The sequence below is a fragment of the Pseudophryne corroboree genome, chromosome 5 (genome assembly GCF_028390025.1).
Source record: "Pseudophryne corroboree isolate aPseCor3 chromosome 5, aPseCor3.hap2, whole genome shotgun sequence".
Taxonomy (NCBI): Eukaryota; Metazoa; Chordata; class Amphibia; order Anura; family Myobatrachidae; genus Pseudophryne; species Pseudophryne corroboree.
Window position 1 is genome coordinate 850382571 of NC_086448.1, and position 8135 is coordinate 850390705.

Sequence of the window (8135 nt, forward strand, 5' to 3'; positions counted from 1 at the left end):
TACCTGGGTCCAGGGTCGTGTAACAGGGCGTGTGGTGGGAGCGTGTACCTGGGTCCGGGGCGGTGTAACTGGGGCGTGTGGTGCGAGCGTGTACCTGGGTCCAGGGCGGTGTAACTGGGGCGTGTGGTGGGAGCGTGTACCTGGGTCCGGGGCAGTGCAACTGGGGCGTGTGGTGGGAGCGTGTACCTGGGTCCGGGGCGGTGTAACTGGGGCGTGTGGTGGGAGCGTGTACCTGGGTCCAGGGCGGTGTAACTGGGGCGTGTGGTGGGAGCGTGTACCTGGGTCCGGGGCGGTGTAACTGGGGTGTGTGGTGGGAGCGTGTACCTGGATCCAGGGCGGTGTAACTGGGGCGTGTGGTGGGAGCGTGTACCTGGGTCCGGGGCGGTGTAACTGGGGCGGTGTAACTGGGGTGTGTGGTGGGAGCGTGTACCTTGGTCCAGGGAGGTGTAACAGGGCGTGTGGTGGGAGCGTGTACCTGGGTCCGGGGCGGTGTAACTGGGGCGTGTGGTGGGAGCGTGTACCTGGGTCCGGGGCGGTGTAATTGGGGAGTGCGGTGGGAGCGTGTACCTGGGTCCGGGGCGGTGTAACTGGGGCGTGTGGTGGGAGCGTGTACCTGGGTCCAGGGCGGTGTAACTGGGGCGTGTGGTGGGAGCGTGTACCTGGATCCAGGGCGGTGTAACTGGGGCGTGTGGTGGGAGCGTGTACCTGGGTCCGGGGCGGTGTAACTGGGGCGTGTGGTGGGAGCGTGTACCTGGGTCCGGGGCGGTGTAACTGGGGCGTGTGGTGGGAGCGTGTACCTGGGTCCAGGGCAGTGCAACTGGGGCGTGTGGTGGGAGCGTGTACCTGGGTCCAGGGCCGTGTAACAGGGCGTGTGGTGGGAGCGTGTACCTGGGTCCGGGGCGGTGTAACTGGGGCGTATAGTGGGAGTGTGTACCTGGGTCCGGGGCGGTGTAACTGGGGCGTGTGGTGGGAGCGTGTATCTGGGTCCAGGGCGGTGTAACTGGGGCGTGTGGTGGGAGCGTGTACCTGGGTCCGGGGCAGTGCAACTGGGGCGTGTGGTGGGAGCGTGTACCTGGGTCCAGGGCGGTGTAACTGGGGCGGTGTAACTGGGGTGTGTGGTGGGAGCGTGTACCTGGGTCCAGGGAGGTGTAACTGGGGCGGTGTAACTGGTGTGTGTGGTGGGAGCGTGTACCTGGTCCAGGGCGGTGTAACTGGGGCGTGTGGTGGGAGCGTGTACCTGGGTCCGGGGCGGTGTAATTGGGGCGTGCTGTGGGAGCGTGTACCTGGGTCCGGGGCGGTGTAACTGGGGCGTGTGGTGGGAGCGTGTACCTGGGTCCAGGGCGGTGTAACTGGGGCGTGTAGTGGGAGCGTGTACCTGGGTCCAGGGCGGTGTAACTGGGGCGTGTGGTGGGAGCGTGTACCTGGGTCCAGGGCCGTGTAACAGGGCGTGTGGTGGGAGCGTGTACCTGGGTCCGGGGCGGTGTAACTGGGGCGTGTGGTGGGAGCGTGTACCTGGGTCCGGGGCGGTGTAACTGGGGCGTATAGTGGGAGCGTGTACCTGGGTCCAGGGCCGTGTAACAGGGCGTATGGTGGGAGCGTGTACCTGGGTCCAGGGCGGTGTAACTGGGGCGTGTGGTGGGAGCGTGTACCTGGGTCCAGGGCCGTGTAACAGGGCGTGTGGTGGGAGCGTGTACCTGGGTCCGGGGCGGTGTAACTGGGGCGTGTGGTGGGAGCGTGTACCTGGGTCCGGGGCGGTGTAACTGGGGCGTGTGGTGGGAGCGTGTACCTGGGTCCAAGGCGGTGTAACTGGGCCGTGTGGTGGGAGCGTGTACCTGGGTCCAGGGCGGTGTAACTGGGGCGTGTGGTGGGAGCGTGTACCTGGATCCAGGGCGGTGTAACTGGGGCGTGTGGTGGGAGCGTGTACCTGGGTCCGGGGCGGTGTAACTGGGGCGTGTGGTGGGAGCGTGTACCTGGGTCCGGGGCGGTGTAACTGGGGCGTGTGGTGGGAGCGTGTACCTGGGTCCGGGGCGGTGTAACTGGGGCGTGTAGTGGGAGTGTGTACCTGGGTCCGGGGCGGTGTAACTGGGGCGTGTGGTGGGAGCGTGTACCTGGGTCCGGGGCGGTGTAACTGGGGCGTGTGGTGGGAGCGTGTACCTGGGTCCAGGGCGGTGCAACTGGGGCGTGTGGTGGGAGCGTGTACCTGGGTACGGGGCGGTGTAACTGGGGCGTGTGGTGGGAGCGTGTACCTGGGTCCGGGGCGGTGTAACTGGGGCGTGTGGTGGGAGCTTGTACCTGGGTCCGGGGAGGTGCAACTTGGGCGTGTGGTGGGAGTGTGTACCTGGGTCCGGGGCGGTGTAACTGGGGCGTGTGGTGGGAGTGTGTACCTGGGTCCGGGGCGGTGTAACTGGGGCGTGTGGTGGGAGCGTGTACCTGGGTCCAGGGCGGTGTAACTGGGGCGTGTGGTGGGAGCGTGTACCTGGGACCAGGGCGGTGTAACTGGGGCGTGTGGTGGGAGCGTGTACCTGGGACCGGGGCGGTGTAACTGGGGCGTGTGGTGGGAGCGTGTACCTGGGTCCAGGGCGGTGTAACTGGGGCGTGTGGTGGGAGCGTGTACCTGGGTCCAGGGCGGTGTAACTGGGGCGTGTGGTGGGAGCGTGTACCTGGGACCGGGGCGGTGTAACTGGGGCGTGTGGTGGGAGCGTGTACCTGGGACCGGGGCGGTGTAACTGGGGCGTGTGGTGGGAGCGTGTACCTGGGACCGGGGCGGTGTAACTGGGGCGTGTGGTGGGAGCGTGTACCTGGGTCCGGGGCGGTGTAACTGGGGCGTGCGGTGGGAGCGTGTACCTGAGTCCAGGGCGGTGTAACTGGGGCGTGCAGTGGGAGCGTGTACCTGGGTCCGGGGCGGTGTAACTGGGGCGTGTGGTGGGAGCGTGTACCTGGGTCCAGGGCGGTGTAACTGGGGCGTGCAGTGGGAGCGTGTACCTGGGTCCGGGGTGGTGTAACTGGGGCGTGTGGTGGGAGTGTGTACCTGGGTCCAGGGCGGTGTAACTGGGGCGTGCGGTGGGAGCGTGTACCTGGGTCCGGGGTGGTGTAACTGGGGCGTGTGGTGGGAGCGTGTACCTGGGTCCGGGGCGGTGTAATTGGGGCGTGCGGTGGGAGCGTGTACCTGGGTCCAGGGCGGTGTAACTGGGGCGTGTGGTGGGAGCGTGTACCTGGGTCCAGGGCGGTGTAACTGGGGCGTGTAGTGGGAGCGTGTACCTGGGTCCGGGGCGGTGTAATTGGGGCGTGCGGTGGGAGCGTGTACCTGGGTCCGGGGCGGTGTAACTGGGGTGTGTGGTGGGAGCGTGTACCTGGGTCCAGGGCCGTGTAACAGGGCGTGTGGTGGGAGCGTGTACCTGGGTCCAGGGCGGTGTAACTGGGGCGTGTAGTGGGAGCGTGTACCTGGGTCCAGGGCCGTGTAACAGGGCGTGTGGTGGGAGCGTGTACCTGGGTCCAGGCCGGTGTAACTGGGGCGTGTGGTGGGAGCGTGTACCTGGGTCCGGGGCGGTGTAACTGGGGCGTATAGTGGGAGTGTGTACCTGGGTCCAGGGCGGTGTAACTGGGGCGTGTGGTGGGAGCGTGTACCTGGGTCCAGGGCCGTGTAACTGGGGCGTGTGGTGGGAGCGTGTACCTGGGTCCAGGGCGGTGTAACTGGGGCGGTGTAACTGGGGTGTGTGGTGGGAGCGTGTACCTGGGTCCAGGGCGGTGTAACTGGGGCGTGTAGTGGGAGCGTGTACCTGGGTCCAGGGCGGTGTAACTGGGGCGTGTGGTGGGAGCGTGTACCTGGGTCCAGGGCGGTGTAACTGGGGCGTGTAGTGGGAGCGTGTACCTGGGTCCGGGGCGGTGTAATTGGGGCGTGCGGTGGGAGCGTGTACCTGGGTCCGGGGCGGTGTAACTGGGGCGTGTGGTGGGAGCGTGTACCTGGGTCCAGGGCGGTGTAACTGGGGCGTGTAGTGGGAGCGTGTACCTGGGTCCAGGGCCGTGTAACAGGGCGTGTGGTGGGAGCGTGTACCTGGATCCAGGGCGGTGTAACTGGGGCTTGTGGTGGGAGCGTGTACCTGGGTCCGGGGCGGTGTAACTGGGTGTGTGGTGGGAGCGTGTACCTGGGTCCAGGGTCGTGTAACAGGGCGTGTGGTGGGAGCGTGTACCTGGGTCCGGGGCGGTGTAACTGGGGCGTGTGGTGCGAGCGTGTACCTGGGTCCAGGGCGGTGTAACTGGGGCGTGTGGTGGGAGCGTGTACCTGGGTCCGGGGCAGTGCAACTGGGGCGTGTGGTGGGAGCGTGTACCTGGGTCCGGGGCGGTGTAACTGGGGCGTGTGGTGGGAGCGTGTACCTGGGTCCAGGGCGGTGTAACTGGGGCGTGTGGTGGGAGCGTGTACCTGGGTCCGGGGCGGTGTAACTGGGGTGTGTGGTGGGAGCGTGTACCTGGATCCAGGGCGGTGTAACTGGGGCGTGTGGTGGGAGCGTGTACCTGGGTCCGGGGCGGTGTAACTGGGGCGGTGTAACTGGGGTGTGTGGTGGGAGCGTGTACCTGGGTCCAGGGAGGTGTAACAGGGCGTGTGGTGGGAGCGTGTACCTGGGTCCGGGGCGGTGTAACTGGGGCGTGTGGTGGGAGCGTGTACCTGGGTCCGGGGCGGTGTAATTGGGGAGTGCGGTGGGAGCGTGTACCTGGGTCCGGGGCGGTGTAACTGGGGCGTGTGGTGGGAGCGTGTACCTGGGTCCAGGGCGGTGTAACTGGGGCGTGTGGTGGGAGCGTGTACCTGGATCCAGGGCGGTGTAACTGGGGCGTGTGGTGGGAGCGTGTACCTGGGTCCGGGGCGGTGTAACTGGGGCGTGTGGTGGGAGCGTGTACCTGGGTCCGGGGCGGTGTAACTGGGGCGTGTGGTGGGAGCGTGTACCTGGGTCCAGGGCAGTGCAACTGGGGCGTGTGGTGGGAGCGTGTACCTGGGTCCAGGGCCGTGTAACAGGGCGTGTGGTGGGAGCGTGTACCTGGGTCCGGGGCGGTGTAACTGGGGCGTGTGGTGGGAGCGTGTACCTTGGTCCGGGGCGGTGTAACTGGGGCGTATAGTGGGAGTGTGTACCTGGGTCCGGGGCGGTGTAACTGGGGCGTGTGGTGGGAGCGTGTATCTGGGTCCAGGGCGGTGTAACTGGGGCGTGTGGTGGGAGCGTGTACCTGGGTCCGGGGCAGTGCAACTGGGGCGTGTGGTGGGAGCGTGTACCTGGGTCCAGGGCGGTGTAACTGGGGCGGTGTAACTGGGGTGTGTGGTGGGAGTGTGTACCTGGGTCCAGGGAGGTGTAACTGGGGCGGTGTAACTGGTGTGTGTGGTGGGAGCGTGTACCTGGTCCAGGGCGGTGTAACTGGGGCGTGTGGTGGGAGCGTGTACCTGGGTCCAGGGCGGTGTAATTGGGGCGTGCAGTGGGAGCGTGTACCTGGGTCCGGGGCGGTGTAACTGGGGCGTGTGGTGGGAGCGTGTACCTGGGTCCAGGGCGGTGTAACTGGGGCGTGTAGTGGGAGCGTGTACCTGGGTCCAAGGCGGTGTAACTGGGGCGTGTGGTGGGAGCGTGTACCTGGGTCCAGGGCCGTGTAACAGGGCGTGTGGTGGGAGCGTGTACCTGGGTCCGGGGCGGTGTAACTGGGGCGTGTGGTGGGAGCGTGTACCTGGGTCCGGGGCGGTGTAACTGGGGCGTATAGTGGGAGCGTGTACCTGGGTCCAGGGCCGTGTAACAGGGCGTATGGTGGGAGCGTGTACCTGGGTCCAGGGCGGTGTAACTGGGGCGTGTGGTGGGAGCGTGTACCTGGGTCCAGGGCCGTGTAACAGGGCGTGTGGTGGGAGCGTGTACCTGGGTCCGGGGCGGTGTAACTGGGGCGTGTGGTGGGAACGTGTACCTGGGTCCGGGGCGGTGTAACTGGGGCGTGTGGTGGGAGCGTGTACCTGGGTCCAAGGCGGTGTAACTGGGCCGTGTGGTGGGAGCGTGTACCTGGGTCCAGGGCGGTGTAACTGGGGCGTGTGGTGGGAGCGTGTACCTGGATCCAGGGCGGTGTAACTGGGGCGTGTGGTGGGAGCGTGTACCTGGGTCCGGGGCGGTGTAACTGGGGCGTGTGGTGGGAGCGTGTACCTGGGTCCGGGGCGGTGTAACTGGGGCGTGTGGTGGGAGCGTGTACCTGGGTCCGGGGCGGTGTAACTGGGGCGTGTAGTGGGAGTGTGTACCTGGGTCCGGGGCGGTGTAACTGGGGCGTGTGGTGGGAGCGTGTACCTGGGTCCAGGGCGGTGCAACTGGGGCGTGTGGTGGGAGCGTGTACCTGGGTCCGGGGCGGTGTAACTGGGGCGTGTGGTGGGAGCGTGTACCTGGGTCCGGGGCGGTGTAACTGGGGCGTGTGGTGGGAGCTTGTACCTGGGTCCGGGGAGGTGCAACTTGGGCGTGTGGTGGGAGTGTGTACCTGGGTCTGGGGCGGTGTAACTGGGGCGTGTGGTGGGAGTGTGTACCTGGGTCCGGGGCGGTGTAACTGGGGCGTGTGGTGGGAGCGTGTACCTGGGTCCAGGGCGGTGTAACTGGGGCGTGTGGTGGGAGCGTGTACCTGGGACCAGGGCGGTGTAACTGGGGCGTGTGGTGGGAGCGTGTACCTGGGACCGGGGCGGTGTAACTGGGGCGTGTGGTGGGAGCGTGTACCTGGGTCCAGGGCGGTGTAACTGGGGCGTGTGGTGGGAGCGTGTACCTGGGTCCAGGGCGGTGTAACTGGGGCGTGTGGTGGGAGCGTGTACCTGGGACCGGGGCGGTGTAACTGGGGCGTGTGGTGGGAGCGTGTACCTGGGTCCAGGGCGGTGTAACTGGGGCGTGCGGTGGGAGCATGTACCTGGGTCCGGAGCGGTGTAACTGGGGCGTGTGGTGGGAGCGTGTACCTGGGTCCAGGGCGGTGTAACTGGGGCGTGCGGTGGGAGCATGTACCTGGGTCAGGGGCGGTGTAACTGGGGCGTGCGGTGGGAGCGTGTACCTGAGTCCAGGGCGGTGTAACTGGGGCGTGTGGTGGGAGCGTGTACCTGGGTCCAGGGCGGTGTAACTGGGGCGTGTGGTGGGAGCGTGTACCTGGGTCCAGGGCGGTGTAACTGGGGCGTGCAGTGGGAGCGTGTACCTGGGTCCGGGGCGGTGTAACTGGGGCGTGTGGTGGGAGTGTGTACCTGGGTCCAGGGCGGTGTAACTGGGGCGTGTGGTGGGAGCGTGTACCTGGGTCCGGGGCGGTGTAACTGGGGTGTGTGGTGGGAGCGTGTACCTGGATCCAGGGCGGTGTAACTGGGGCGTGTGGTGGGAGCGTGTACCTGGGTCCGGGGCGGTGTAACTGGGGTGTGTGGTGGGAGCGTGTACCTGGGTCCAGGGAGGTGTAACAGGGCGTGCAGTGGGAGCGTGTACCTGGGTCCGGGGCGGTGTAACTGGGGCGTGTGGTGGGAGCGTGTACCTGGGTCCAGGGCGGTGTAACTGGGGCGTGTAGTGGGAGCGTGTACCTGGGTCCAGGGCGGTGTAACTGGGGCGTGTGGTGGGAGCGTGTACCTGGGTCCAGGGCCGTGTAACAGGGCGTGTGGTGGGAGCGTGTACCTGGGTCCGGGGCGGTATAACTGGGGCGTGTGGTGGGAGCGTGTACCTGGGTCCGGGGCGGTGTAACTGGGGCGTATAGTGGGAGCGTGTACCTGGGTCCAGGGCCGTGTAACAGGGCGTATGGTGGGAGCGTGTACCTGGGTCCAGGGCGGTGTAACTGGGGCGTGTGGTGGGAGCGTGTACCTGGGTCCAGGGCCGTGTAACAGGGCGTGTGGTGGGAGCGTGTACCTGGGTCCGGGGCGGTGTAACTGGGGCGTGTGGTGGGAGCGTGTACCTGGGTCCGGGGCGGTGTAACTGGGGCGTGTGGTGGGAGCGTGTACCTGGGTCCAAGGCGGTGTAACTGGGCCGTGTGGTGGGAGCGTGTACCTGGGTCCAGGGCGGTGTAACTGGGGCGTGTGGTGGGAGCGTGTACCTGGATCCAGGGCGGTGTAACTGGGGCGTGTGGTGGGAGCGTGTACCTGGGTCCGGGGCGGTGTAACTGGGGCGTGTGGTGGGAGCGTGTACCTGGGT